At 36.5% G+C, this 13,273-nt stretch overlaps 1 protein-coding gene across 3 annotated transcripts in view; it reads right to left on the bottom strand.

Moving 5' to 3' along the window:
- PCCA (propionyl-CoA carboxylase subunit alpha) overlaps nucleotides 1-13,273 on the bottom strand; it is a 458,728-nt gene that overhangs the window by 192,592 nt on the left and 252,863 nt on the right. The window lies entirely within an intron of this gene.

The following is a 13,273-nucleotide window of genomic DNA, read 5'->3' as shown; positions in this document are numbered from 1 at the left end:
AGAGGACACATGGCAAGGCAGCTGCTGGAGGACTCTGCAGGGCAGTGGATTGTGGAATAGGCAGTCCCACATTCATGTGCAGATAAACTGGGAGGAACAACTGGGGAGTTACACAGACCACACAACCCAGAGTTCCAGCTCAGGGAAATAAAGCCTCAAACCTCTGACTGAAAAAATCTGTGGGGGTGGAGGCAAAAGGAAAAACTCCCAGGCTCACAGGAGAGCTCATTGGAGAGACCAACAGGGTCCTAGAATGTACACAAGCCTATTCACCCAGGAATCAGCACCAGAAGGGCCCAATTTGATTGTGTGTAGTGGGGAAGTGACTGAAAACCAGCAGAGAGCAGAGCAAGTGGCATTGTTCCCTCTCGAACCCCTCATCCACATACATTGCCATGATGCAGCAACATGGGTTGCCTCACCATGATAAACATCTAAGGTTCTACCCTTTACTACATAACAGGTGCATGGAGACAAAAAATATAAAATGGAACAAATGATAGAACAGATCAAAGTTCCAGAAAAAATACACCTAAGCGATGGAGATAGCCAACCTATCAGATACACAGTTCAAAACATTGGTAGTCAGAATGCTCACAGAATTGGTTGAATATGGTCACAAATTTGATGAAAAAAATGCAGGCTATCCTAAGTGAAATAAAGGAAAATGTACAGGGAGCCAACAGTGACAGGAAGGAAACCAGGACTCAAATCAACAGTATGGACCAGAAGAAAGAAACATTCAATCAGAACAGAATGAAGGAACAAGAATTCAAAAAAAAAAAATGAGAAGAAGCTTAGGAACCCCCAGGACATCTTTACATGTTCCAATGACTGAATCATAGGGGTGCCAGAAGGAGAGGAGGAAGAGCAAGAAATTAAAAACTTATTTGAAAATATAAGCCCTGGCTGGCGTAGCTCAGTGGATTGAGCACGGGCTGCGAACCAAAGTGTTGCAGGTTTGATTACCAGTCAGGGTACATGCCTGGGTTGCAGGCCATGACCCCCAGCAACCCCACACTGATGTTTCTCTCTCTCTCTTTCTCCCTCCCTTCCCTCTCTAAAAATAAATAAATATTAAAAAAAAAAGAAAATCTAATGAAGGAGAATTTCCCCAACCTGACAAAAGACATAGACTTACAGGAAGTCCAAGAAGTTCAAAGAGTTCCAAAGAAGTTGGACTCAAGGAGGAACACACCAAGGCACATCATCATTAAGTTACCCAAGATTAAAGTTAAAAAGAAAATCCTAAAAGAAACAAGAGGAAAAGAGAGAGTTATCTACAAAGTAGTTTCCATAAGATTGTCAGCTGATTTCTCAAAAGAAACCTTACAGGCAAGAAGGGGCTGGGAAGAAGTATTCCAAGTCCTAAAAGGCAAGGTCCTACATCCAAGATTGCTCTATCCAGCAAAGCTATCATTTAGAATGGAAGGGCAGATAAAGTGCTTCCCAGATAAGGTCAAGTTAAAGGAGTTCATCACCATCAAGCCCTTATTATATGAAATGTTAAAGGGACTTATCTAAGAAAAAGAAGATAAAAAAAACATGTATAGTAAAAGGACAGCAAACTCACAATTATTAACAACCACACCTAAAGCAAAACCAAAAGAGACTAAGCAAACAACTAGAACAGGAACAAAATCATAGAAATGGAGATTACATGGAGTGTTATCAGTGAGGGAGTGGGTGGGGAGAGGTGGAAAGGGTACAGAGAATAAGTAGCATAAATGGTAGATAGAATATAGACAGGGGAAGGTTAAGAATCGTATAGGAAATATAGAAGCCAAATAACTTATCTATATATGACCCGTGGACATGAACTAAAGGAGGGGAATGTGGGTGGGAGGGCGTTTGCAGGATGGAGGGAACTAAAGGGGGGGAAAAGGGAAAACTGTAATAGCATAATCAATAAAATATATTACAAAGAAGTGAATCACTAATATGTACAAAGATGAATCTCAAAATTATTATGAATTAAAGAAGACTAACAATAATGCAAACACAATGAACCCATTAATATAACATTTCAGAAAATGCAAAACAGCTTAGTGACAGAAAGCAGATCATGTGGTTGCATTGGAACAGGTTGGAGAGGTGGATTGCAAAGGGCATGAGGAAAGTTTAGGAAGTTAAAGAAATGTTCACTATCTTGATTGTGGTGATTTCACAAGTGTATATATGAGAAGTTTATTATATATCAAGGGAAGGGGAAGAGAAGGAAGAACAGGAAGGAGGAAGAGAAGGAGAAAAGTTTTTAATCTTCTAAGAAAACTAAGCCTAGTACATATATACTATAAAGCCAAGTTCAAATACAAAACTACAGCAAGAGGGAGATGAATGATATTGGGAGAGTTCTATGATATAGAAAGACTTCATGAAGGAAGTATTTGATCTTGGTCAAATTAAGTAGGAATAAAAGGTAAAGTAAAAAGATAGTAAAAATTTTCAGGGAAAGAAGGCTTTCATATGAAGAGCAGGGTGTATGGAACATAAAAGAGCTGAAGTTGATGCAAAACAGAGAAGTTTGTTAATTCCTTCCAACTTCTTTAGCCCACTTCTGTATAGTTCTAATCTGTACTATTATGTTATGAAACAAACCTAGAGAGACTTATTCTTATCTTGCTACTCAAGTCTTATAGAACCCTCACTTTTGCAATTATCAAGTCAGCCTCTCAAGTTCAAGTACCAAGTTCAAGTACTAAGTTCTACTTTCACCTTGATGAAGTTATGTAAGCTCTCCAAGTTTTAGTTTCCTCATTTGTAAAATTGTGATAACAGAACCTAATTTGTATGACTGTCATGAGCTATAAATGGGGTAATGCTTAATGCAATGTCTTCCACTCAAGAAGCTGCATTATTATCATTGTGCTCATTATTATCCATTCATCTGAGAATAAATATAGACCAGAAGTTAATATGTAATTAATAAACATTAGAGAAGTTGTACTACATCCTAAGCCCAAGCAGTGACCTACCTACCTATCTTTTAATTTAATATTCTGTAAGAATACAGCTTCACAAATCTAAGTTGATGCCTATTTCTATCTAGAGCACAGGTGGCAAACACAAGGCCTGTGAGCCAAATCCAGCCCTTCACCTTGTTTCTACCTTGTGGAAGCACCAAGCTCTCACTAACTGTTAAGAAGCAGTTACATTTATACAGTCCTAAAATTACATTCGGCCCTTTGAAGGCAACTGCAAGGCTGATGTGGCCCCCAGTGAAAATGAGTTTGACACCATGATCTAGGGGGTGTATCCATCCTATAATGCAATGCCTCAGCAAACTATGACCTGCAGGATAAATCGATCTACCATCAATTTTTGTACATAAAGTTTTATTTGAATACAGCAGTGTTTACATATGGTTGTTTTTATGCTACAGCAATAGAGTTGAATAGTTGCAATGGAGACTATGTGATCCACAAAATCTGAGCATTTCGTCTCTGGCCCTCTACCAAAAAAAGTTTGCCAACATTTGCTATGAGGTTTTAACACTGTTGATATTCTGAGAAAGTTAATCTACATCTCTCAACATTTATTCTATGGCTACCAATCATGCCACACTAAGACATCACAGGAAAAAATAAAAGCAAATACTATAAAATCTGCTTTTGGGGAGATTTCAGTAACCAGTGATAGATTAAAAAAATTATATGGAACTCTGACTGGTGGGGCTCAGTGGATTGAGTGCCAGCCTGAGAGAACCAAAGGGCTGCCAGTTTGATTCCCAGTCAGGGCAGATGCCTGGGTTGGAGGTTGAGTCCCCAGTTGGGGGCATGGAAGAGGCAACCACACATTGATGCTTCTCTCCCTCTCTTGCTCTCTCCCTGACCCCTCTCTAAAAATAAATAAATAAAACCTTTAGAAGAAAAAAGAAAAAGAATACAAAGGAAAAGGTGACTTTAAAAATAAAACTATGGTCAAGAGAAACTGAATAATCTAAAATTTAGTATAATATAACTTTAAATAGTAATACATATTAAAAATTTTAAATACATAAGTATATTGTGACAAACTGGTTTCTCCTAAAATCTGATTTTTACATTTTCTATAGTTATAGAGTCATGGTTGAAGAAAAGATGACCTACATACAGGCTCTACTTTCCTATCTAACTTATATAGCTAGATATGATCAACTAATTCCCAGACAAAAGACTGAAAGATAAAGTGATGTATCCAGCTCTGGCCTCACTTGAAAAAAAGAATGGCTTGCTTAGACTTTCTTTCCTTCACTTTTCCTATGAACTTTTGATATGGAACTCATATTGCTAAGGCAGATGAAGCAGAGCAAGCAAGATGAGTATGTGCCTATGTGTGTGTCTACCGGAATGACCACAAGATACTAACTTGCCCCACCAGCATAAACTACCCAGAGTGGTACATGAGAAGCAAATGAATTTCTAACTTATTTATACCACTGTATTTAAGAATCTTTGTTACAGAAGGTTACCCTATACCATAATGTATATGCATGGGGAAGAAGGACATAAATTTACACTACAAATTCTTATCTCTAAGCCAGACAAGGTTAAGAACTTAGGTTCTTAGGTTCTTAGGTTCTTAGGTTCTTATGTCCTTCTGGGCATTTTTCTATGCATCTCTTTTAATAGATCATACTAGCAATCATATGAAAAATTCTGAGCATCTCTGTTCCTAACTCAGAAGATACCATGTGCCTAAAGTTTTATAAAACCCAATTTTTAATGTCTTTAAACTACCTGAAAACATTTAGACAAAGCCCCAAAATTCAAATATTAGTATTATTCCTTTAGCTACAAATAATCCATGGAAGAAGTTATCACATACAGACAATTAACCTAATAAATGTATTTTATAACACATGCCCAGGAGAAATATAGTTATCCTGACCTTGCTCTGTGGGTAATGACTTGGCCAATATTCAATAACTAATGTTTCTAAAAAGTTTGTAATTATATATTTACCTATGGGAAGGTATAAGAAACTTCCAATGAAACCAATATACCTAAGAAATCATTGCAAAATGTGACATTTTCCAAATGAAGAGTAATTAAAAGAAATATGCTAAGATGCTTTGAAAGACAAAATAGGTAGGCAAGAATTTAAGATAAAAGTTTCCATGAAAGAAGTCAGGCCATAAAAGGGAAATGAATCCCTTTAATGTATATTTTACAAAGACAAAACTAAAGTCCTTTGAAAAAGAAAATAGTGTGGGCTTCCAGCCAAAATGGAGGCATAGGTAGATACACTATGCTTCCTCGCACAACCAAAAGAAGGACAACAACAAATTTAAAAACAAAAAGCAACCAGAACTGACAGAAAATCAAACTATATGGAAGTCTGACAACCAAGGAGTTAAAGAAGAAACATTCATCCAGACTGGTAGGGGGGGCGGAGACAAGCAGCTGGGGCAGAGGGAGCTTGTGGCAAAGGGGTGTCTGGAGGAGTGGTTGGTCCCACATTCACATGCAGATAGATCAGGAGGAACCACTGGGGAGCAAGATAGAGACAGACTGCACAACCCAGCATTCCAGTGGAGAAAAATAAAGCCTCAAAACCTCTGCCTGAAAAAACTTGTGGGGGTTGAGGCTGCAAGAGAAACTCCCAACCTCACAGGGGACTTCATTGGAGAGACCCACAGGGTCCTAGAACATACATAAAACCACCCACATGGGAATCAATACCAGAAGTGTCCAATTTGTGTGTGGGTGGCAGCAGAAGTGACTGAAAGCCAGCAGAGAGCTGAACAAGTGGCTTTGTTCCCTCTCAGACACCTCCCCCACATACAGTGCCACAACACAGCAACAAAAGAAGAAGATCAAAATTATGAACAGTAAAATGACAAAAAACTCACAACTATCAACAACCAAACCTTAAAAAAAAAACACCTAAGCAAACAAGGAGAACAGGAACAGAATCACAGAAATGGAGATCACTTGAAGGGTTACCAGTGGAGAAGGGGAGGGGAAAATGGGCGGAAAGCTACAGCAAAAGTTGTAGGAAGAAAATAGACAGGGGGAGGTTAAGAATACTATATGTATGACCCATGGACATAAACTAAAGGGTGGGAGGGGGTGTGCAGCGAAGAGAGGAATAAAGGGAGGAAATGGAACAACTGTAACAGCATAATCAATAAAATATATTTTTAAAAAAGTAAATGGTGATAGCCTGCTAGAGAAGTATATATGCACAGTCAATGACTGGTATGATTTTCCAGGAAAAGAGAAGTATTTTTGAGTTACACTAAAATTCCAGCTGGGAAGAAAATAAAGATGCAGAAGGACACAAACATGGGTAATATTAGGGAGACTTTAAATTATGGAAGAATTTTTACCACTGTAACAAGCAAATGGATACCACCAGGTATTTCTAGGTTGAGGCTGAAAGGACACCGTAGCCAAAGGATACAGGCAAAAGAGAGAACAGTGTGCCTGAAAACTCAAACAGGGGTACTCAGGGTCTGATAGAAATGCAAAGATTTTACTTTACCTTGAGATCAACCAGAATGGTTTAAATAGAGTAGATATGACTAGATATGTACATTCCAGGAATCATTCAACTTGCTACTGAAAAAGGGGTTGGGGAGGGGCAAGACAGAAGATGGGAAAAACAACTAGCAGACAATTGCAGGAGATTTGTTGAATGATGGCAAAGCCTCATGTGGCCCACAGCTAGGGTGTGGACAATACATGAGAAAAGTAGGTGGACTTGAAAGAGATTTAGGAAGTAGAAAGGACTTGGTTACATAGTGGCTTCTGAGAAGCGGGGAGATGAGTTAAGCACACCTAAACTTCTGGCTTGACGTAACAGAATATGCCCTTTACAAAAAGAAGAACAGGTTGAGAGGAAAAGTTTGGGGCAAGTTTAATTTGAGATTTTTGTGAGATGCTTGAGATGCTTGATGATGCCTACATGATGAGTTCAGAATAGAAGTCAAATTAGAAAGTACCTACAGAAGAATGGACATGGACAGTGAGAAACAGACAAATGAAAAACAAAAATTATTCATGTATAATTTACAGGAAAGGATGAAGGTTAGATCAAGGTACAGCTTTAATTTTATTTCCCAAAAAAAGGTGTCCTTACATGCAAATTAACAATTCTGAATGTTTCTACTTATAAGCTTTTTTGCATAAATAGTAAATAACTTAGAAAGGCAATCTAACTCAGAATTTTTATCCTTACCTCCTCCAGTTAAATACAAATAATACCGTTTATTTTATACACTTCATATTTAACTTTACTGGCTTTCTTGTTACAGCCCTCACTGGTGTAAATTTTCTTACTCTCTGTATGACTAATGCCAAAATGGTCGGCATCAGACTCTGTCTTCAGTAAAATACAACACAACTTTCAGAAATAGTTAATGATACATTGAACCAAAACAAGAGTATTTTCTGATGCCCGCTGAAGACATTCAAAAAATTAAAATGTATGCAGTTTTATAAGATAAATGGTATGTTGTGTTTTTATTCATATTCAAAGTTGAAAAAGCACTGATTTTAGAGAACATAACTCAAAAGAATTAAAAGCAAATATTAATATACATTTTGGATATCAAAGAACAGAGCCACTCAATCACAAAAATAAAGCAACAGGACTTTTAAAAATCTTTCTACTTCAGGAGTAAATGCAGCATGAAAATATATACTTTTATCTTGATAAATGCTGTTTCAGGAGTAAAATTAATACACAAAAGCATTTTCTCTTTAATGTTCTCAGAATATAATATTACATTTTACTATACAAAATCAAATCATTATGTTTTTCTTTCCTAATGACTATAAGGTAAAATAATATCTAATGTCAGACCATCAAAATCTAGGTGACTCAACTGCTCCCAAAACCGTTAGCCAAACAGCAGTAATCAAAAAAAAAGTATTTTATGCTTAAAAGCTCAAAAGATAAGGTACATGGAAAAAATCATTGAACTGTTCAAAGATATCCTACATATTTGAAATTCACCATTTTGTACTTAGCTTACTTTCTTTCTATGTCCCAGAAAAGACAATACTGTTTAAACTGATCCTTGTTCAAACAATTAGCAAGTAGAGGTACTTTCTGAGACTTAGTTTATAATTTTAAAAACAGTAGTAATCACATACTTGTAAAAATTATGACTCTGAATTTTAGACTATGAATTGAGGACCGACCTCTGCCAGAGTTCATGAAGCCCCATCTGTGTGAGAAATCATGACTGGCCCACAGAAGAGAGGACCCCTAGGTGCAGCTTTCTGCTGACTGCCTGCTGCTTCCAAAACACTGGCCAGACATTAGCTCCGCACACCACCAGGATCAAACAGAGGCCAAAAGCCACTGTTCATGGGAACACAGAAATTAACTCTAACTAAATTATATTTTTGCTCTAAAGATTCTTTACTTTAACAAAAGCTCATAAACAACTCAGGGGAAAAAACATACTTAAACAACTAAACAGTTATCAAACTAGGGAGTAAACTGTACTTCCTTTTCTGTCCTTTATGACATATTTTTTAAACTTCTCTATCCTTTTGAATTAGTCACATGAGTGATATATATGTAAAAATCACAAATGCCTGTTTTTATTCCTTATATGTTAGCTTTGGAGAGAGGAGGCTATATGCTCCTCTTCACCTATTCTTAAAACATTTTATTTTGAAATAAAATCAAAATTGTAGGAACCTCACAAAAAGTAGGATACAAAGAATTACTATATATCCTTTTCCCAGATTCTACAAATGTTAACATCTTATCATATTTATTTGTTTTATCATTCATTTTCTTTTCCTCCCTCTCTTTCTACGCACATTTTTTTCCTTAAATATTTAGGGTAAGTTGCAGACGTGATGCACTTAACATCTAAATACTTGAGTGTACATTTCCTAAAACCAAAGTAATTCTCTTATGTAATCACAGTACAATGACCAAACCAGAAAATTAACATTGATAACAGTATCATTATCTAATCTATGGGCCTTATTCAAATGTCAGCAGTTGTCCCATTTATGACCTTTACTACAAAAGAAAAAACAATTTTTCTTGGTCCAGGAACTAATCCAGGATGACACATTGCATTTAATTGTCATGTGTCCTTAGTTTCCTTTGATCTACATTAGTTAATCCACTTTTCTTTGTGTTTCTTGACCTTGACACTTTTTAAGACTGCAAGCCATTTATTTTGTATCCTGTCTTTCAGTTTGGTTTGTCTGATGTTTTCTCCTGATTATATTCACATTATACATTTTTGAAAAGAATGTCACAGGAATGATGTCTTTCCTTTCAGTTTATATCAAGAAGTACATGTTGTTGATCTGTCCCATTACCAATTATGTTAATTTTGATCATTTGGGTAAGTTGTTAGGTTTTTCCATTTTAAAGGTACTATTTTCCCACTATACTTAACAGATTTTCACTCATCAATTTTAGCATCCATCACTGATGATTTTTACCTAAACAATTTGGTGCTTGCCAAGTGGTGATTTTTCTATACTTATTAGTTAAAAATGTACCATAAGGAAGAGCTGTGCCTCCTCCCTCAATTATCTTTCTTACACATATACATGAGTAAGAATTCATAGACCCTTATTTTATTCTATGGATCTTAATGAATTGCTAGCATTATGTATTTTCTTGCTGAAGTTTTCCCTAAGTGGCCAGGGGAGCCTCTTAAAGCTGGCTCCTGTATCTTTTTGACATATCATTTTTGCACACTCACTTTCTTATACAAGATATTTCAGGTTCATTTTTTAATCTTCCTGAAATCAGAGAATGACGTTTAGAAAACAAAACCTAGGTGCTTGGTTTGCTCATTGCTATGGGTGTCAATGCTTCTATGACCTCTAAGCAGGGCAATGGTTCTCACTTAAGGGTGATTGCTCCCCAGGACATACAACTGAGGAGATGCTATTGTCATTTAGTGTGGGTAATAGCCAAGGACATTGATAAATATCCTACCTTGCACACAACAGGCCCTTCACAACAAATAATTGTTTACTCCAAGATGTCAATAGTGAGAAAGCTGAGAAACCCTGAGCTGGCAAATATGTTTATATATGTGCACATATATGCACATGTACAAACACACATACACCCCATAACATATATATTTATTTTTCAATCTGTGTAAGAATTAAGAATTCATACTAATACCTCCAATTTCATTTCAACACCATAGGGTTCATTCTACCTTTATCCATTCCCACATCTGTAACTCCCTTCTCTGATATTGAGAAACTTCTCTCCTCTTATCCAAAAAAATATATATACATATATACACACCTATCTATCTATCTTTCTTTCTTTTTTCCTCAATCCCAGAATATATATAAACTGGTTTCAGAACTGATAACTTATGAACTAGGAAAAACAAACCTAATGCTAGAATTTAATGTTTGTTTATATTTTGTCTTTAGCTTAAGTATCAGTCAAAATATTGTTAAAACTAAGGTTAGCTTTTTTCTCTCCTTCAGCATGAGTATATTATTTACAGACTCCTGTCCATTTATTTCTGTCTGCATTCCATTTTGAGTTTTTCCCCTAGAATATTAATGATTTTACTTATTTTGAAATATTACTATAGATCTAAAAGTCAGAATTTTACAAACATATATCATCAAACAAGTCTCTTCCCTTCATGCCATATATTTTGTTTCATGTTTCCCAATCATTCCCACCAGATTCTCCTTACACTCCCTATAGGTATCCCATCTTATTAGTGCTGACCTTGTGTAGGTGTTTTTTTTTTCCCACAGATGAGCAGAAGCATGATATATTCCCTAGTTGTCCACCAATATCTATCTCCCTTCCTTCCCTTAATAAAAGAAATTCTACTCTTTAGCTTAACATACGACCACTTAATATCAGCTACATTTCTCAGCTTCCTAACAGCTAAGTTTGACCATATGTCTAAACACCAATAGCACGGGAACAAAAATAGAGGATGTCTTCTAAGTTATGCACTGAATTAAAAAAAAAGTGAACATGACCTTCTTTGCCCCTGCTACCTTCCTACTGAGGCCCAATAATGGGCATGGAAGTAGCCACTTTGGACCTCAAAATGAAAACCATTTGCTGTGAATGCTAGAGTCACCTTAACATTCCCTGACAACATCTTTTCTGGATTATTACATGGAAGAGAAATTAAACTATATCTCTGTTAGGTCACTGTATCTTTTATTATCTTTGTTACAGCCATTTACACAATAGCCTAACTATGAAGGTCCTCAGGTGGAGAGAGGATAGCAATAATGAAGTAGGAAAAAAGAGGCACGAGCAAAAGTGATGTAAATGAACTATACCGTCAAAGTGAAGGAAATGGGGCTGCGAAAGAAATGGGAAGAAACTAAAGGGTTTTTAGCAGGGAAGTGATAATTGATTGGGTCTATACTTTAAAAAGTTTATTCAGTCCATACTGGAGGATGGATTGATGCATATAAAGAGTAGTTACAGAGAACCCATTGAGGAAAGTATTTGCTAGTCCACAATATAGGCAGTGGTAGCACAGGATAGCAGGGCCAAAGAAAAGTAAATAGGTTTAGAAGTTATTTTGATGAAGTATACAGACCCAGTCCCCTCAGAATACCTCTGACCCCAAGTGCTCACCTTCTTCCAGGGTATTGCTGGGACTCTGCACTCATCACCAGAAGTACAAGCTTCTCTGACCATCCCTCATCCTTGGAACCTCAGCTGACCCAACTATCCCCAACATTGCAGAGCACCTCTTCTCTCTTTTCCAAGCCATTCCACAACATCTTTTGAGATTCCTGCTCCATCATCAGTCAAGTCTATTGTTTCATTATCTTCATAGAACATTCCATGTACCCCCTTGCCTCACCTGGAGGCCTCAGTGCCCTCAAGAACCTCACTTCTCCAGCAACCCTAATATACTTCCTTGTGATCTACTGCCTCTTCCAAAATATTACCTATTCTAATCCTTGGAAAAAATTATTTTCTTAAGGTTTACTTTATCTTGTCATAAAATCTTCTTCAATTCTGCCATCTGTCAACATCCTTGCCACAACCCAATATTCACAATAGAATTTAGGTTACCAATTCATGACCTTCCTTCTAATCCTAACTCATGTCACCCTGTGTGGATGATCCCAGCACTCAGGTTCTAGGGTCTCATTCCAAATAAACTAGTCTTCAGCTTTAGTTACCTAGTCCCATAGTCACACCAAAAAATTATCTAGTGTTCAATAACTGTACCACATTCAAAATCACCAATTCAAAATAAATCACCAATTCAAAATAAATCACATTCAACTATAACCCCCACTTTCCAGTTCATTTCCCAAGTGCATTCACTGGAACATTACTGGAACTCCAGCCTAGATGTAAGATATTCTATAAGAAAACTTCCCTGACTCTTCTAAAATATTAATGATACAAAATATAAAGAGGGCAAAGACCATAACAATACATAACAAAAAAATATGTGTAAGCTCTGACTAGACTGTGCATGGGGTTAAAAAAGATTTAAAAAGACACTTTGGTGACAACTTGAATACAGAGAATACATTAGATGATATTATGAGATTCCTTTTAATTTCCTTTGGTGTGATAGTGGTATTGTGGCTTTGTTGGAACACAATCTACCCTTAAGATGTATGCTGAAACATTCAAAACTGAACAGCTAGGTCAAAGAGTATGTATTTTTATTTTAACATCTAATGTCAGATTGTTTTTCCATAAGACAATAGCAAGTCACACTCCTGAGTGTGCTATCCCTTTTACTTCAGCTCCATAGTAAGTTACTAATCTCTTTAAAAATGCTGCCACTTATGAGTCTTAAATCAGTACTCATGTTACTTTCAAAGGACCAAAAGGAGGAGGTGAGGAAAAACATACCCTCCCCACCTTAGAATCCTCACTCTCCTTTTTCACTCCACTATTAAGACATCTACTTATTTATACAATACTTATCTTTATGTATTTTCACACCAAGTTTACTAGAAACTCTTTGAAATAGGCATTGTTACTACTCAATCTTTCTTTAATTCATTCAGCAAATATTAATCACCTACCATGTGTCAGGCACTGCTAAGCACTTTAAATACACAAGTAAATAAGATAGTCACCATCACTGCCCTAGTGTACCTAATATTCTTATGAGACAATCCAACATTTAGCAGTTACCGTATTTTTCAGACTATAAGACACATTTTCCCTCAAATTTGAGAAGAAGGGGAGTGTGTCTTATAGTCTGAATGTAGCTTGCCTGGCTCGCTGTGAGGCGGGTTGGGGGATGGCGGCAGCCTATGTTATTTATGTTATTAAATATTTTACCACATTTTTTGCTTCAAAATTTTTTTTC

Source organism: Phyllostomus hastatus, unplaced genomic scaffold (assembly GCF_019186645.2).
Source record: "Phyllostomus hastatus isolate PE091 unplaced genomic scaffold, TTU_PhHast_1.1 phas_scaffold_46, whole genome shotgun sequence".
NCBI classification, from domain to species: Eukaryota; Metazoa; Chordata; class Mammalia; order Chiroptera; family Phyllostomidae; genus Phyllostomus; species Phyllostomus hastatus.
The sequence above is the reverse complement of the archived record's forward strand: the minus strand, read 5'-3'. Positions and strand labels throughout refer to the sequence as shown.